General features: G+C 35.7%; 2 long non-coding RNA genes across 3 annotated transcripts; both read left to right on the plus strand.

The window, feature by feature from the left end:
* Window positions 1-11,277: 11,277 nt before the first annotated feature.
* On the plus strand, window positions 11,278-13,030 carry LOC149421359 (uncharacterized). 2 transcript variants are annotated; one of them, XR_016302492.1, is made up of 4 exons: window positions 11,278-11,524; window positions 11,684-11,847; window positions 12,184-12,378; window positions 12,798-13,030. It is a non-coding gene; the product is annotated as an uncharacterized LOC149421359 (long non-coding RNA). The 2 variants fall into 2 exon arrangements; XR_016302491.1 differs by having other exon boundaries at window positions 11,278-11,847.
* Window positions 13,031-16,306: 3,276 nt separating this feature from the next.
* LOC149421360 (uncharacterized) lies at window positions 16,307-17,187 on the plus strand. Its single transcript, XR_016302493.1, has 2 exons — window positions 16,307-16,930; window positions 17,047-17,187. It is a non-coding gene; the product is annotated as an uncharacterized LOC149421360 (long non-coding RNA).
* Window positions 17,188-17,472: the final 285 nt, after the last annotated feature.

The raw sequence follows: 17,472 nt of genomic DNA on the forward strand, positions 1-17,472 counted from the left end.
ATTTTTTTGAGAAGCAGAAAATTACATACTCAAAAATTGTCCGACTTTCTGACAGCATCTTTATGAATTGGAATGGTCAATCTGCAAGAGTCCTGAAGGGTAAATTTGAGTGCACGCAGTGCATTTTTTAGATTAGAAAAAAAGTGCAAGTTTTAACAAATTATTTGCGGAATCCACTTAAAAGTATCTTCTCAATATCATTGCTAGAGCACGGGAGATGCCAAAAGTATCTTCTCAATATCTTACCAATATGCTAAAAAAATTTAAATCATCCGCTTTTCTGCGTGGATTGGTGAAAAAACTTCCGCATACAATGTATTGACATAGCTTTTGAAATGTCCAATATAATTCAAATAATCACCTGCTAAATTGGCATATTGTTGTGTCTCTGTGGATTTTCCTTAAGGTTCCCACTACATAAGCATTCCAATTGCGCAGAGACAGGGACTATGGCATCCCCAATTGCGGTACGTTGTTAGGCCGAACAGAGTGGAGAGGAGAAAGAGATAAGGAAGGTTAGGAAGATCCTGGCAATGCGGATATGGTCACCAAACACGGTTAATCTTTACATACCTGAAGTTAAAAATCATGTACAATCTGAAGGGAGTCTCTAGGGTCAAAACAAAATCGCGAAGCTACCGTATTTCTTTATATTTCCCTTTGCCCTTTCCGGTAAAAATGAGCCATTCGTTACTACCTACTGTTTTAACGGGACATCGCCCATTTCGCACAGCAGTCCATCATTAAATAATACAAAACAGTAAAAGAGATACATAGTACAAAATGGATCATAAGTCAAATATATTATTGTAAATGCACATTTTACGATGGCACTTTGGGCTTGCTTGCAGAAAGGAATTTTGATAAAGTACGCACAAAACTCTCGTTTCCTAGTACCCCCCTTTGGAGCAGGAGTGTATAGACATTTAGAGCAACGTTTCGATTGTACTCTTGTGGTGATGGTTCATCTTGCGTCGTTTGTCTCAGGCACATTCGGGATCAACCTTCGATGGTCGACACAATACACAATTGACACTCCCAACCAAATAGTAAAAAAAAAATTAATAATTAATCATTCAAAAGGGCAAAATCAAGTATATATCAAAATCATATATTGGGACCGTTACATCAATGTTTGATACTTATTAGCATTTTTCTAGGCACATATGTCACAAAAACATTTAAAAATCGTATATGTTTATCCGAGACACTATCTGGGCTACAAAACTATTTTTTAGAACTTTTTAATCATTCATAAAGAAGGCTGCCAAAAATATCATTAGTTGCAAGATAATTTTGTTAATTCCGAATTTGAAAAATAAGATGGACAAAAATGACTTAATACATAATTAATAAGAATTTAATCCCAATAGCTGAGTGGTTAGGTGCATTGTCCCAGTAAGACAGATCCTGGGTTCGATTCCCAGTTGAGACCGTTACCTTTTTATTTTTCTGTGTCTTGTTCTGTTTCATGCTTTGTTTAGATTTATAAAATTTTATTTTCATTTATTTAAATTTATAATCCAGGAGAGTAGTGCAATCGCAGTCTATGACAAATAAAAATGAAATGATCGTCCATCAGGGAGGTGGTGGTATCGTCTGCATCCATCGCTCATTATGTGGAGAGCTGATCCACTCAGAAGCAGCCTCAGAAGCTGGCTAGTCTGTGGCGAAGAAAGGCGGGGAATTAGAGCACCCTCACTTCTGTGAACATCGTGGAGGCACTGCAGAACCTTGATAGTTGCATAAGTTGCCTGTATGCGTTGTTGTAGCACGCCACACTTCTGACGTGTATATGGCAGTGCAGTACATCTTAAAGAGCAATTTTCTGCAAGAACATCTTCTCTACAATGCTACATTCCGGCCCTTGTACTGTTGCTCTCCTTTGTCGTTCTATATCTTCTATATCCTTCATGTCTTCTGTAAGGATATGGGGCCGTTCAAGTATTATGTAAGCAGATTTATTACAATTATTTAACCCCCTCTTCCCCCTTGTCACTAAAAGTAAGCAAAGCTCTTACCCCCCCTCCCATGCTTACGTAAAAATTGGTACCTATATGCATTTTTCTGTTAATGCATTCTGTTTTTTAAGCGAGTACCTAAACGTATTAATTATTTGTGGGAATCCCCGAATATGTATTCGGTTTTCAAACATAGACAATGTGTGGGTTGCCAATGTGTAAACAAAATAACTACTGCTGAGCAGTGCTGACGTAATCACTATCTCGCACTTGAAGTGAAACAACACAAAACTGCGCTATATAAATGCTATGTTATTATTATTATATCTCGACCCCCCCACCCCCCATGTCATCAAAAATAAGCAAAGCAAAGACCCCCCTGCCCCCCTATAGTGCTTACATAATACTTGAACGGCCCCTATGTGCCAGGTATTAAACCTATGAGGCCACAAGCAGTTAGTTTCCTTCTAGATGAATTGGTGGAACATTTAGTGGCTCCTTGTTGTGTTTGAAAACGATGATGATTGACTTTTTGGAATTGTACAACAAGATATGTGAGTTTGTGTACTCTTAAGATATTGGTAAAAGTCGTCTCATCGCTTTAATCGAAGTTTCCAGTAGCACCATATTTATTACTACCTGCGTAGTTAATATAATTTTTTTTTTTTTTTTTTTTCCATTATTTCTGGCTTTCACCCTTCAAGGGTGTTCTTGGCCATCATTTAAAATTATTGAGAAAGGTGTATTGAAAGGTGAATTTAAATATTAATTTTATTTAAATAGGCAAATTTCAAAATTATAATGAAAATTGGAGTCGAGTTCAGACTTAAAAGAGATGAAATGTTGAATGGAGGGGAGGCAATTTTATTTAAGGCTTGATAGAAGAGAGGATATTTGTTTAGAGAGGGACAACCAAAAAATATGTGATCTAAAGTTCCCACTTCTAGACCACAGAATGTACAATCTGGGGAGTCAAGGACGTGAATTTTAAAAAGATGGGAAGGAACGGAACAATGACCGATCCTCATTCGAATGAGTGAAGAAATTTCTTTTTTGGAAAAATGAGGGAATTGCTGAAACCACGGTTTTGATGGTATAGTCCTTTGTATTGAGGCATAGCAGGCTCCCTTGGATTGACTAGCAATGTGCCAATACTCTGACCAAACATTGCGGGATCTTTCTTTGATGATGGAAAAAATATCAGATAAGGGAATGTGGTTTATGAGGGTAACAACAGGGTTGGACGCTCCTTGTTTTGCCAAGGCATCCGCAATATCATTACCCATGATACCAACATGTCCAGGAATCCAAATCAGAGTTACAGATTTACCAGAGCTTTGAATGGATGCTATCATCACTCGAATAAGGCATACAAAATGATCATCAGGATGAAGAAGAGGACTGGATTTAAGTTTTTGGAGGGAACTGAGAGAGTCAGAGAGAACGAGGGAATGTTCAAAATTATTTTTGATTATATATTTGAGAGATTCTATTATTGCAATGCACTCAGCTGAAAATATTGAAAATTGATTTGAAATTGAATGAAATATTCTATCATTAGAATTATTGTGGTAAACGTTAATACCTATACCACAGTTAGGAGAGTCGGGAGATTTGGATCCATCAGTAAATAAAAGAGAAAAGTTGGGCCATTTAGATAAAATAATGTCATTGAACATATTATTGACAGTTCGGGCCGGGAGATTGGAATGACTTTTAAAGATTCCGATCCCTTCTAATATTGTTGGGGATAGGGTGACGTGACTATATTTTAGTTTGTATAAGGGAAGTAGATCATTTTGGATGATGTGGAGCTCTGAGAGAGACTTAAAATTTTTACAGATGTCAGGAATAGGTTTAGTTGAAGTTCTGATTGTAGATGAATGGTTTGAGTCAATGAACAACGAGACGCTGGGGATAACCTGATGACATTTAGAATTTAAACATTTAAGAACAAATTTGTCAGCAAATAGTTGACGCCTTAAATAAAGAGGAGGATCAGAACATTCTACTTGAAGGGAATTGATGGGTGACGATTGCATCGCTCCAGTTATTATTCGCAAAGATTTAGATTGAATTTTGTCTAATTTATTAAGTACATTTTTTGAGGCAGTACTAAAAAGTGGGCAGGCATAGTCGAGATGGCTTCGAATAAGTGCATTGTAAAGCAACTTAATGCAAGTAGGGTGAGCTCCCCACCAAACGCCAGATAATGATCTGATGATATTTAAATTTTTTTCGCATTTAGTAACTAAATTATTAATATGGGAAGACCATTTAAGTTTCCTATCAAATGTTACTCCCAAAAATTTTACTTCAGAAGCGTTGGAGATTGGAGAATTTTTAAATAAAATTTGAACGGGGGGGTTTTTATGGCGGTTTGAGAAGGTGACACACTGAGTCTTTTGGATTGAAAGTTCAAGACCATGTAACGTGAGCCATGTGCAAAGGGCATTCATGGCTTCGTTAAGATATTTGACGGCAAGAGGGATGATTTTGGATGATAAGAAGAAAGCTATGTCATCTGCGAACTCGATAATTTTTATTTGTGGGGGAATAGTGACATGCATATCATATGTGTATATATTATACAGTAAGGGGGACAAAACATCGCCTTGTGGTAAACCCTTCCAAATAGACCTACTTTGAGGAGAAATATCTGGAAGTTCAATGAAAATTTTTCTATCTAGAAATAGATTAATAATTGATTGGACAAACATGGGGGGAAGGCCAAGGCCTAGAAGTTTTTTTTTCAGGATTGGGATGGAAACATTGTCAAAGGCGCCTTCTATATCTATAAAGACGGCAAGACAAACTTCCTGTTTAGAAATTGATAAATTAATATCAGTGCTGATGATGGCAAGGTTATCCTGAGTGGATTTTTTTTTCCTAAATCCAAATTGAGATGGAGAGAGAAGCTGTTTACTCTCGACAAAAAATTCTAATCGGTTTTTAATTAATTTTTCATAAAGTTTACTGAGGGTGGATGAAAGAGCGATTGGCCTGTAGTTGGATCCAAAATTTGGAGATTTGTTTGTTTTTAAAATAGGGATGATTATTTGAGAACTCCAGTCATCAGGCATTATACCAGTCTGGAAGATTTTATTTAAGATGCTTAAGAAGTGGTTTAGAACATTATCATTACTATTTTTGATTATGCTGTAAGGTATACCATCTCTGCCTGGAGATGAGTCCTTGACTGTTGATAAACCATTTTTTAGCTCAATTAAGGTGAATGGAGAGTCTAGCCAATGATTAGACATGGGAGTATTATAGATGGGCGTTATTTCATCTAAGTTAGGAACAGAAGGGGGGGCAATTTTGTCCAAGAATTCATCTATCCATTTAGAATGGGACGCTCGAGGAGATGGTGAACTGAAGGAGGATCGAAATCTTCGGATCATAGACCAAACTTCCGAAATTGGAGTGTTCGGAGATACTGAACTGCAAAAGTTGTACCACCCGGATCTTTTTTTTGACCTCAATACCCTTTTGGCATTGGATTCAGCGTTTTTGTATATAAGATAGTTCTCCATAGTCATATTGTAACGATAGGAAAGAGATTTAGCTTTCCGAATTCTTACTACTTTGGAACATTCCTCATCCCACCAGGGAGTTGGAGGGAGTTTTTTGAGAGATTTAGTTTTAGGGGGAGGATTTGATTTATTTATTGCAGTTATGAGCATTGATTTGAAGTTATTATAATCATCTTTGACGGAAAATATATCGGTGGCGGGTGAATTTAGTAGGAACTTGTCCATATGAGAGTTAAATTCATCCCATTTGGTGTGTTTCGTTTTAATCTTTGTCGAAATATGAGACTTGTCCGATTGGAAAGAAGTTTGATAAGTAATGATGATCGGGAAATGATCACTGGAGCAAGGGTCGGGGGACACCACCCACGAGGAGAGAGAAGCCAGACTAGTAGAACATATCGAGAGATCCACTGCACTGGGGTTTGTGCTGGGGCGTGAGATCCTAGTAGGAGATCCGTCATTCAAAAGGAAAAGGTTGGATTGATCTAGGAAATCCATCACACTTCGACCATCTCGGTCGGAGAAAGCAGAACCCCAGACGGGGGAATGGGCATTAAAATCGCCTAATATAAAGAAAGGAGGGCTTAGTTGACTTACAATTTGCAACCAAGTTTGTTTATTGAAGTGGGCTGTTGGGGGAAGATAGACTGAAATAAAGGATGTGTCCTTTATTTTAGCTGCAACCATTTGGAAGTCAGCATTGGGGGGTTTGATATTATTTATTGGGGAAAATGATATGGATTTCTTAATAAAAAGGGCAGCACCGCCGCCCGAACCTTCCGGGCGATCGTCGCGGAGACAGGAATACCCTCCCACATTAAAGTGGGTGGATGGAGTAAACCAAGTCTCCGAGATAGCAGCCAAAGAAATAAAGTTGGAATTTAATAGGTTAAGGAGATCAGATTTGTTAGAAATAGCACTTCGGCTATTCCACTGAAGTATTCTGACATCCTGAAGAGCCATTTTGAATAAATGATTTTAATGTGGAAATAATAGTAGCAGCGTTGGACGGTAGATTAGTTTGAGAAGAAATAAGGTCAATTAGAAGAATAATAAGAGTTTGGATAAATGAAGAATTGTCTTGGGAGAGTTTTTCAGAAAGTTTAAGAGAGTTCATTGAGGACGGATTATAATTATTTGCACACCCATTTGTGGCATTTGAAAGAGGTGAACCATTGGGATTTAAGAGCAGTGAGTTGTGTTGTTGCTGATCGTATCCAGGAGCCGGTTTAGAGATAGCGTTTTTGTATGTGAATTTAGTTGAACGAGAAGAAGTTGTTGTAGTGGAGGGAAGAGGGTTGGATGAGGAGTTGCTGGATAAAGCCTCAGCAAATGATTTTTTGACAGGCGGGAATAATTTAGAAGCCTGCAGAAAAGACAAGTTCTGAGAGGCCATAGAAATTTTAATATTTTTTTGGCGAGATTGTTCTGGGCAAGATGTGTTGATAGCTGTATGTGAGCCTGAGCAGTTAAAACATTTAGGTGAGGAGGAAGAAGGACATTGGTCAGCTGCGTGGTTTTCTCCACATTTAAAACATCTGGGTTGAGATCTGCATGCAGCTTTGGTATGACCAAAACGGCAGCAATTGAAACATTGAGTGGTGGGATATGTATACATTTCAACTGGTAATGAGTTGAAGAATAAATATATATGGGAGGGAAGAGATTGACCTTCAAAGGTGATAACAACAGATTGGGAGGGCTTCCAGGTAATTATACCCTCAGAGGAGTCCTTGTAATTTAGCCTCCTGGCTTTTATGGGATTGCCAATGTGTTGGGGGGTTGAAAGTGAAGACAGAATTTCTTCGATGGACAGATCGGTCGAGATACCTCTGACCAGGCCCATGCGAGTGACATTGAAAGTAGGGATATATGCCTTGAACTTTGAATTAGATGAAATGAAGATATTTTTGATGAAACTGTTGGCAGCTGGCCCTGAGAGGAATTCGACGGAGATTCGGAAGCGACCCTCGGCTTTTACACCTCCAGGTTTGATTGAAAGATTCTTGCTATTTGATAGGAATTTGCCAAATTCAAGAGGGTGGATGGTTTTTCCTTGCTCAGTTTTTTGGGCGTATGCTATGAATGGGCCACGGGAATGAGGAGAATAAAAGTTTGTTGGAGGAAGTTGAGAAAGTGCTGGTGGGGACAGTGAAGTCGAAGGCGAGTCAAGTTTTATTGGGGAAGAAGGAGTAAATTTCCTTTTTTTGGTAGAAGTCAAGATGACAGAATCACTGTCAGAAATTTCTACATTTTCCCCGTCTGGGGGGTCTGGAGAGGGATCTGGGGGCTTTGTAGGGGGTCCAGGAGGGAAATCTTCCTCCATTATTCACAACAGTAAACAACTACAATAATAGTATGAAAAATGACAGAAGTAAAAAAGTTTATAAATATCTGGAAATCAGCAGCGAAAAGTGACTCCTGGAAGATCAGGAGGGAGAAGAAACCTCAAGGCACAACACACTACACTTTTTTTTTGCCAGAAAACAAAAAAGAATGGTAAAAAATTAATTTTAGATAGAGCAAAACAAAACAACTGATGACAGCCAAATGTTATTGTTGCAAATCTAGTTAATATAATTATCTTCTTCAATTAAACATTACTCAGGTAGGAATTTACTTTACTTATTATTAATCTTACAACACTGATAACTCACTGGCAGTTAATCTTATCTACAGGACTTTGAGAATTTGTTCATATCAGTATGTACATTGTTTCTTATGCATTAATGTAGTGTTGACGTAAAATATTGATTGAAGTCTGTGTTTATTTAAAAAATCCGGGTGTGTTTATTTATGACGTCATATATTTGTGTACACAAGTACATACAAATTTGATTCGTTTAAAGCAAGTAAGAAGTGAATTCTATTTTTTGTTGTTTAATTGCGTTGTGACCATTTATAATCCAAGTTCATCATCCAGAAATTGACCCTGGCGAAAATAGGAACCACAAATAATTTGGTACTAAATCCTTGAAATGTTTACTAACATCTGTGGTTCCTGATTCCACCACGGTCAAGAGTGGTGTTACTGTCATACTTGCTTTCAAATTATTATGATGTTATTATGTAACAATCTTCACAGTATGCCGGTTTGTATTGAAAATTGTTGCGAGCGAGTTTTGTGTTTTTGTAGGTACAGAATGGGAGATCGCAGTGAGGATATCATTATCTCTATTTGTTACAAAAAAATAAGATTACTAAAACATTTATTCTTATTAATATATTATTATAACTAAACAAGCTAAACAGTAATTTGTGGGTTTGATTTTCACCAATTACTATTGATTCTGATCAGAATATTTACTGACCAATTTTAATATATCAAATTTCAGCCTGCTTCCCAAAACTCGAAAAGTGATGGACCGATATCACTTAAAATTTGTTATTATTAGTGCTGAGTGAGGAGTGGTTTGAATGGTAGGAGAAGTCGGGGACGCCCGAGATACGGAGTCGAATTGAAGTCGACGTAATGTAGTTTTTTAACAGTAACATTCTGGTATACAGTAGTGAATGGTGGAAAAAGTCAGAGACAACCGAGAAAGGTAAAGTATGAGGGGTGGGTAGGAGTTACTGAAGTACAAGTGTACTATTTGAAAAAAAAACCCATTCAAGCATAATAAATCGTTTTTCACTCACAAATAGTACTTGAAAACATAAAAATAAGTTGGTAATCCATTAATTTCATTAAATTAAAATAATTAGTTTGGTCAATGGGTATGGATAGTTTTAAATTGATGAATGTTACAAATTTGTGTTGAACTCTCTCAATTTCAATTTGATGTACTTTATGGTATTGCGAATTGCATTCTAAATGACTTCTTACCAGGGCAGTGAAGACTCTTAAAAGAATAGAGCAATGGAAAATCTTTTACTGTTCTTAAGGGGGGGCTAGGGTTAATTCGTACGAAAAAAGGCATTTTTTGTGATTTTTTTGTGACAACACAGTTACAATCTCTTTATTAAATCTAATAGTACAGTAAAGTATGACATTTTAAGAATGTTGTATAAAATTTTCACGGAGAAATATTAAAAAATACGGCAATGGCAGCAATTATTCGGACGTGTCTCAAAAAAAAAGTAGAATGGCGGTGCCCCTCATAACTCGGTGTTGAGTCATTGAAATCAAAAAATTAAAGTTCATTCGTTAGATAATAGTTTTTCCCAGGTAACGCTGGGAGGGTTTTTTGAAATTTTAATTTTTCACTTTTTTGGAATACTTTGAAGGGAAAAACGCTATTTTTAGTGAAAAAAATCGGCTAATTTGTTATTGTAAAATAATAATTATTAACAAATTTGAAAAAAACTCTCCAGCGTTACCTCGTAAATTATGTACAGAAATAGTTTACAAAATTTCAAAAGGATCGGTGCAGTAGTTTTGAAGTTATGACGGGCACCGACTTTGAAAACGTGAGTTGTGGGAAAAACGCTTTAAAGTTTTGAACACTAAAAAATCTTGTATTAAACGTTTATAAGCAAATTTTATCGGCTTACCTCACACTAAATCATCAATGCCAGGTCCATAAAGGAAGTTGCTATCATCCATGATGTCTAAAGCACCTTTTTGCTCCTGTCTACGACGAATCCTGCCTTCTTTAGTTTGTCTCTCAGCTTCCTGCTCTGCTCGGCTTATACGTATGGTCGGGTAGGGGTTAAAATCCGACAGGTATAAAAATACTCGTAACTTCGTCAATTTTGCTCCAATCAACTTGAAATTTGAACACAATATTCTTAACATATTAAAAAAAAAATGCAAAAAAATAATTTTAAAACCCTAGCCCCCCCTTAAAATAAATCCCAAACATTTCATAACCTTATTTACTATTTCATTAATATGTGCAACAAATGTTAAATTTTTCTGGATGACAAATAAATTTTGAACCAGTTTGACATACTACCAGAAATACTTAAAGCTTTTAGTATTTTTTAATTAAAATGTTATGTGATACCTTATCAAATGCTTCGCTAAAGTCTGTGTTCACTGTACCAGTTTGGAACGTTTATTAAAAGTATCTATTATATTTAATGTTGATAAATCATAAGATTTGTTAGTGTTGATCAGAAACGAATTCATGGTGAAATGGTGTTATAACTTTAATCACTCCCCTGTTCAGATTCGCAAGAAAGATAGATTCTAATAATTTAGGAATTGCTGATTACATACAGATAGGTTCTAAAAGTTACTTGAATTGCGCTTTGTGAGGAGCTCTAGTAATGGGTAAAAGATAAGTTTTTTGTAAATTTAAGGTTAATCGCACCACCTGAAGATGTCATCGCAAGTAAAATTTTGTTTTTTTTCTCGTAAGGTTCACTCCATCCTAATGTACATAAATATGTTTTTCTTGTATTTGAGGCACGCTTTGAAAGAAAAATTCCAAAGCTGGAATACACCAAGTAAAGTAAAGGAACTTTATGTCTCTTCAGTTGAATGTAGGAGATACAGTATCATTTCTTAATCAGAAAAACACTCCTTAAACACATTTGCTGTGATCAGAGATGTGCTTTATTTCAAATAAATCCATTTCAAATGGAAATGCAAAATGCAAAATGGGTATTTTCCATTTTACATTTTAAATGCTTTTCTAAAAACCATTTTGCATTTTAAATGCTTTTCTCAATGCATTTTCCATTTTAAATGCTTTTTTGCAACATTCTTCCTACTATCTCCACTCATCTTTTTTTCATAAGCCCCAAATATCAGTTGGTCCTCAACCTCGCTATGAGAGATAATTTACATTTGTCAAGTTGCTCCCTGGGGCCTTAGCATGAGAATCGATCGAACTTAACGATATCGGATTGCTAAGCGTATCTACCGACCATTTTATAACGACTTCCCTAGCATGAGAATGCTATTGATAACTCTAACGACATCGATAAGGCAATAAATACAAATCGATATACGCTGGCAATACTGGGACGGAATTGTCTATGAATTGAATAGACGTCAAACGTCAGATTTCAAGCGTGACCATTTTAACCGCCGTGTTTGTTTTAATATTTTACGATGTCGCAAGCAATGGTAGCTGGGTAAGTTATTTATTTATCTTTTTATGTGAAAGAATTTCCATTATTATCAAAGAGATATACTTACATTCTATTGTGTCAAAATTTTGAAGTTATTTTTACTAATATTTCAATCATACGCAGTATTTTAAGATATTCAAAATGCTGATATTATGATTTCAGGAAGAGAGTAAGGTCGACGACCAGTCAAATGGATTTGCTAACCAGCTATATGGCTGACCATTCGGAGTTCGCCGCTGGAAGGTTTGTGGGACCTCGGGGTTCGGAATTTGGCGGAACAACTGGCAGAATTGGGTCCTGCTAAGTCAGCCGAGCAGTGGAAAACAGTGAGTATTTGTACCTACCTATACAAACTGGTTGCAGCAAACTTTGCTGACCTTCTAATATAATCTATCATCGAGACACTTGATATAAGACCGTAAATCACTTTTAACCTGACATTATTTTTACATTTTACAGACATGGACACAGAAGGTCATCAACATCATCGGCAGAGCCAGTTCTGAGGGCAGCGGACTTCCAGAAAGCTGTATAGGAGAGGGACCTGAACTCATAATGCAGGATGTTGAAGTCACTAATGTCTTAAAATGTTAATATAATATATTCTGTCAAAATTTAGTTGATCTTTCATTATCAATGAAAATTATTTGTGTGTTTTACAGTATTCCGATGAAGTTGGAGAAGGGCCCACAGATTTCCAGACGGCGCAGTTAGCTTCCCCTTCTCGCCCGAGCAAGAAGAGGAAGCTAACTGACAAGCCAGATGTGGGGGTTCGGATGGTGATGGCGCAGGAGGCTAGCAACAAATCATCCAAGGAGCTTGTGGGAGCTATTAATAATTTCTCCAATATTTTTAAGGTATTTCCTATTTCTCTTCGAATAACTCCCAAATACAGCGCTACACGTGTAAGTTGCCAGATTAAAATATAAAGAAATAGCGTCAATTCATGTTTAGGCCACCGCCAACTTATAAGTGTGGCACTGTACTTTTAAATTAGAATTAAATCTTAGTAGAACAAAATAAAATGCCCAGCTTTGACTTATTTCATTTATTTATTGTACTATTCCCAATGTACTATTTTTCCATTTTGCGCGGTGGAGTTTTTATTGTTCTGTTTGTTTAGATATTCTTTGTGTTAAAAAAAATTAATAAACATGTAAAATCCAGTTTGGCGAGAAATTCAAAATGAATAAATTAATTTATAATCTTCCTTTTAGTATGTCGACTACCTATTGTTATTTAAATTAAATTAATGAGTTGTTATTTATCATTTCAGAGTTCAATGGATCGATTTGCTGACATTTTTGAGGTATTTCCTGTTCCTTTTTGTTCCTTTTTGTTCCAATGTAGGTACATACAATACAATGTTTTAAAGTACTATTGAAGTTCTTTTTGTGAAATATTGCATGCAGCGCTTTGCATATATGAATATGTACTTGATTAGTAGCAGTTCTTCAAACTCTCGCAACGTCTCTGTGAGGCGTGAATTGTTTTTTCAATGTAGGTACATACAATACAATGTTTTAAAGTACTATTGAAGTTCTTTTTGTGAAATATTGCATGCAGCGCTTTGCATATATGTATATTTGATTAGAAGCATTTCTTCAAACTCTTGCAATGTCTCTGTGAGGCGTGAATTGTTTTTACAATGTAGGTACATACAATACAATGTTTTAAAGTACTATTGAAGTTCTTTTTGTGAAATATTGCATGCAGCGCTTTGCATATATGTATATTTGATTAGTAGCATTTCTTCAAACTCTTGCAACGTCTCTGTGAGGCGTGAATTGTTTTTACAATGTAGGTACATACAATACAATGTTTTAAAGTACTATTGAAGTTCTTTTTGTGAAATATTGCATGCAGCGCTTTGCATATATGAATATGTACTTGATTAGTAGCAGTTCTTCAAACTCTCGCAACGTCTCTGTGAGGCGTGAATTGTTTTTTCAATGTAGGTACATACAATACAATGTTTTAAAGTACTATTGAAGTTCTTTTTGTGAAATATTGCATGCAGCGCTTTGCATATATGAATATGTACTTGATTAGTAGCAGTTCTTCAAACTCTCGCAACGTCTCTGTGAGGCGTGAATTGTTTTTTCAATGTAGGTACATACAATACAATGTTTTAAAGTACTATTGAAGTTCTTTTTGTGAAATATTGCATGCAGCGCTTTGCATATATGTATATTTGATTAGAAGCATTTCTTCAAACTCTTGCAATGTCTCTGTGAGGCGTGAATTGTTTTTACAATGTAGGTACATACAATACAATGTTTTAAAGTACTATTGAAGTTCTTTTTGTGAAATATTGCATGCAGCGCTTTGCATATATGTATATTTGATTAGTAGCATTTCTTCAAACTCTTGCAACGTCTCTGTGAGGCGTGAATTGTTTTTACAATGTAGGTACATACAATACAATGTTTTAAAGTACTATTGAAGTTCTTTTTGTGAAATATTGCATGCAGCGCTTTGCATATATGAATATGTACTTGATTAGTAGCAGTTCTTCAAACTCTCGCAACGTCTCTGTGAGGCGTGAATTGTTTTTTCAATGTAGGTACATACAATACAATGTTTTAAAGTACTATTGAAGTTCTTTTTGTGAAATATTGCATGCAGCGCTTTGCATATATGAATATGTACTTGATTAGTAGCAGTTCTTCAAACTCTCGCAACGTCTCTGTGAGGCGTGAATTGTTTTTTCAATGTAGGTACATACAATACAATGTTTTAAAGTACTATTGAAGTTCTTTTTGTGAAATATTGCATGCAGCGCTTTGCATATATGTATATTTGATTAGAAGCATTTCTTCAAACTCTTGCAATGTCTCTGTGAGGCGTGAATTGTTTTTACAATGTAGGTACATACAATACAATGTTTTAAAGTACTATTGAAGTTCTTTTTGTGAAATATTGCATGCAGCGCTTTGCATATATGTATATTTGATTAGTAGCATTTCTTCAAACTCTTGCAACGTCTCTGTGAGGCGTGAATTGTTTTTACAATGTAGGTACATACAATACAATGTTTTAAAGTACTATTGAAGTTCTTTTTGTGAAATATTGCATGCAGCGCTTTGCATATATGAATATGTACTTGATTAGTAGCAGTTCTTCAAACTCTCGCAACGTCTCTGTGAGGCGTGAATTGTTTTTTCAATGTAGGTACATACAATACAATGTTTTAAAGTACTATTGAAGTTCTTTTTGTGAAATATTGCATGCAGCGCTTTGCATATATGAATATGTACTTGATTAGTAGCAGTTCTTCAAACTCTCGCAACGTCTCTGTGAGGCGTGAATTGTTTTTTCAATGTAGGTACATACAATACAATGTTTTAAAGTACTATTGAAGTTCTTTTTGTGAAATATTGCATGCAGCGCTTTGCATATATGTATATTTGATTAGAAGCATTTCTTCAAACTCTTGCAATGTCTCTGTGAGGCGTGAATTGTTTTTACAATGTAGGTACATACAATACAATGTTTTAAAGTACTATTGAAGTTCTTTTTGTGAAATATTGCATGCAGCGCTTTGCATATATGTATATTTGATTAGTAGCATTTCTTCAAACTCTTGCAACGTCTCTGTGAGGCGTGAATTGTTTTTACAATGTAGGTACATACAATACAATGTTTTAAAGTACTATTGAAGTTCTTTTTGTGAAATATTGCATGCAGCGCTTTGCATATATGAATATGTACTTGATTAGTAGCAGTTCTTCAAACTCTCGCAACGTCTCTGTGAGGCGTGAATTGTTTTTTCAATGTAGGTACATACAATACAATGTTTTAAAGTACTATTGAAGTTCTTTTTGTGAAATATTGCATGCAGCGCTTTGCATATATGAATATGTACTTGATTAGTAGCAGTTCTTCAAACTCTCGCAACGTCTCTGTGAGGCGTGAATTGTTTTTTCAATGTAGGTACATACAATACAATGTTTTAAAGTACTATTGAAGTTCTTTTTGTGAAATATTGCATGCAGCGCTTTGCATATATGTATATTTGATTAGAAGCATTTCTTCAAACTCTTGCAATGTCTCTGTGAGGCGTGAATTGTTTTTACAATGTAGGTACATACAATACAATGTTTTAAAGTACTATTGAAGTTCTTTTTGTGAAATATTGCATGCAGCGCTTTGCATATATGTATATTTGATTAGTAGCATTTCTTCAAACTCTTGCAACGTCTCTGTGAGGCGTGAATTGTTTTTACAATGTAGGTACATACAATACAATGTTTTAAAGTACTATTGAAGTTCTTTTTGTGAAATATTGCATGCAGCGCTTTGCATATATGAATATGTACTTGATTAGTAGCAGTTCTTCAAACTCTCGCAACGTCTCTGTGAGGCGTGAATTGTTTTTTCAATGTAGGTACATACAATACAATGTTTTAAAGTACTATTGAAGTTCTTTTTGTGAAATATTGCATGCAGCGCTTTGCATATATGAATATGTACTTGATTAGTAGCAGTTCTTCAAACTCTCGCAACGTCTCTGTGAGGCGTGAATTGTTTTTTCAATGTAGGTACATACAATACAATGTTTTAAAGTACTATTGAAGTTCTTTTTGTGAAATATTGCATGCAGCACTTTGCATATACATATGTATATTTGATTAGAAGCATTTCTTCAAACTCTTGCAATGTCTCTGTGAGGCGTGAATTGTTTTTACAATGTAGGTACATACAATACAATGTTTTAAAGTACTATTGAAGTTCTTTTTGTGAAATATTGCATGCAGCGCTTTGCATATATGTATATTTGATTAGTAGCATTTCTTCAAACTCTTGCAATGTCTCTGTGAGGCGTGAATTGTTTTTACAATGTAGGTACATACGATACAATGTTTGAACATGATGAAGCACTATAAGTCAGTTTCCTTGTTTAATATATTATCATTCGTGGGAGAAGTACTTTCGCACTAGTTCGTCTCTCACTCTGCGGGCTGCAACAACCCTGCTGACATCTTCAGGCTGGTGCAGCAGCTCAACCTCTCTTAACTCTACATTATCATTATAATAGTCTGTTAATCTGAAAATAGAGAACAATTTATTAATATTTTGTACTGTTGCCTTACTTTTTTAAATGCATATAGTTCAACAAGGAAACTGACTTATAGTGCTTCATCATGTTGTATAGTATAGCACAAGTAATAATTATTTGACCAGCAGCATCGGGCTCATAATGGAGAACTCTGTCTTTCCTGAGGCAACGGAATATAGCCTTCCATGCCCCAAATAGGCGTTCTACGGAACATCTCGCCTCACAGTGCGCCTTTGTGTATCTGTATTGGGCACTCCCCTCGACTGCATTCAATATTGGTGTCATCAGATAAGGCTCGAGTGTATATCCAGAATCGCCTGATTGAAACAAAACACCCATTATAATAGGTACATATAACTACTAAGTTATGATTTTTTTGCCTTTTTTTAAAATGAGTTGTTGAAATACATACCTAGCAAGAAATATGTCCCAATTCTCTGATTGTATAGTCTGTTCATTTCAGTTTTGACTAAACTATTATTCCAAATGAATTGGTCATGGACAGTACCTGGGAAGCGTGTGTTGATGCTCAATATTTTCAACGTAGCATCGCAGACCTGTTTATCAAACATAAAAAACCTTCAATAAAATTTGAAAACAACAATCCGGCTGTTTTATTTCTGAAAAAATATTTACCACTTGAACATTCAGCGAATAAAATCCTTTGTGGTTTTTGTACTGCTCCTCGTGTCTGGAAGGGGTGACGATGGCGATGTGGGTGCAATCGATGCATCCCAGAACATGTGGAAAGTTTAATTTTTCCCTAAAACTACTCTCTACTTGCTTGCGGGCTTCATTTGTAGCCGGAAAATGTATCCATTTTCTGTACAGATGTTCTAAAACTGCTTTCATAAACAGTTTTATGCACTTGCTAACGGTAGTTTGCCCT

The sequence above is a fragment of the Hesperophylax consimilis genome, chromosome 8 (assembly GCF_061612785.1).
Source record: "Hesperophylax consimilis isolate HC1 chromosome 8, BYU_Hcon_1.0, whole genome shotgun sequence".
Taxonomy (NCBI): domain Eukaryota; kingdom Metazoa; phylum Arthropoda; class Insecta; order Trichoptera; family Limnephilidae; genus Hesperophylax; species Hesperophylax consimilis.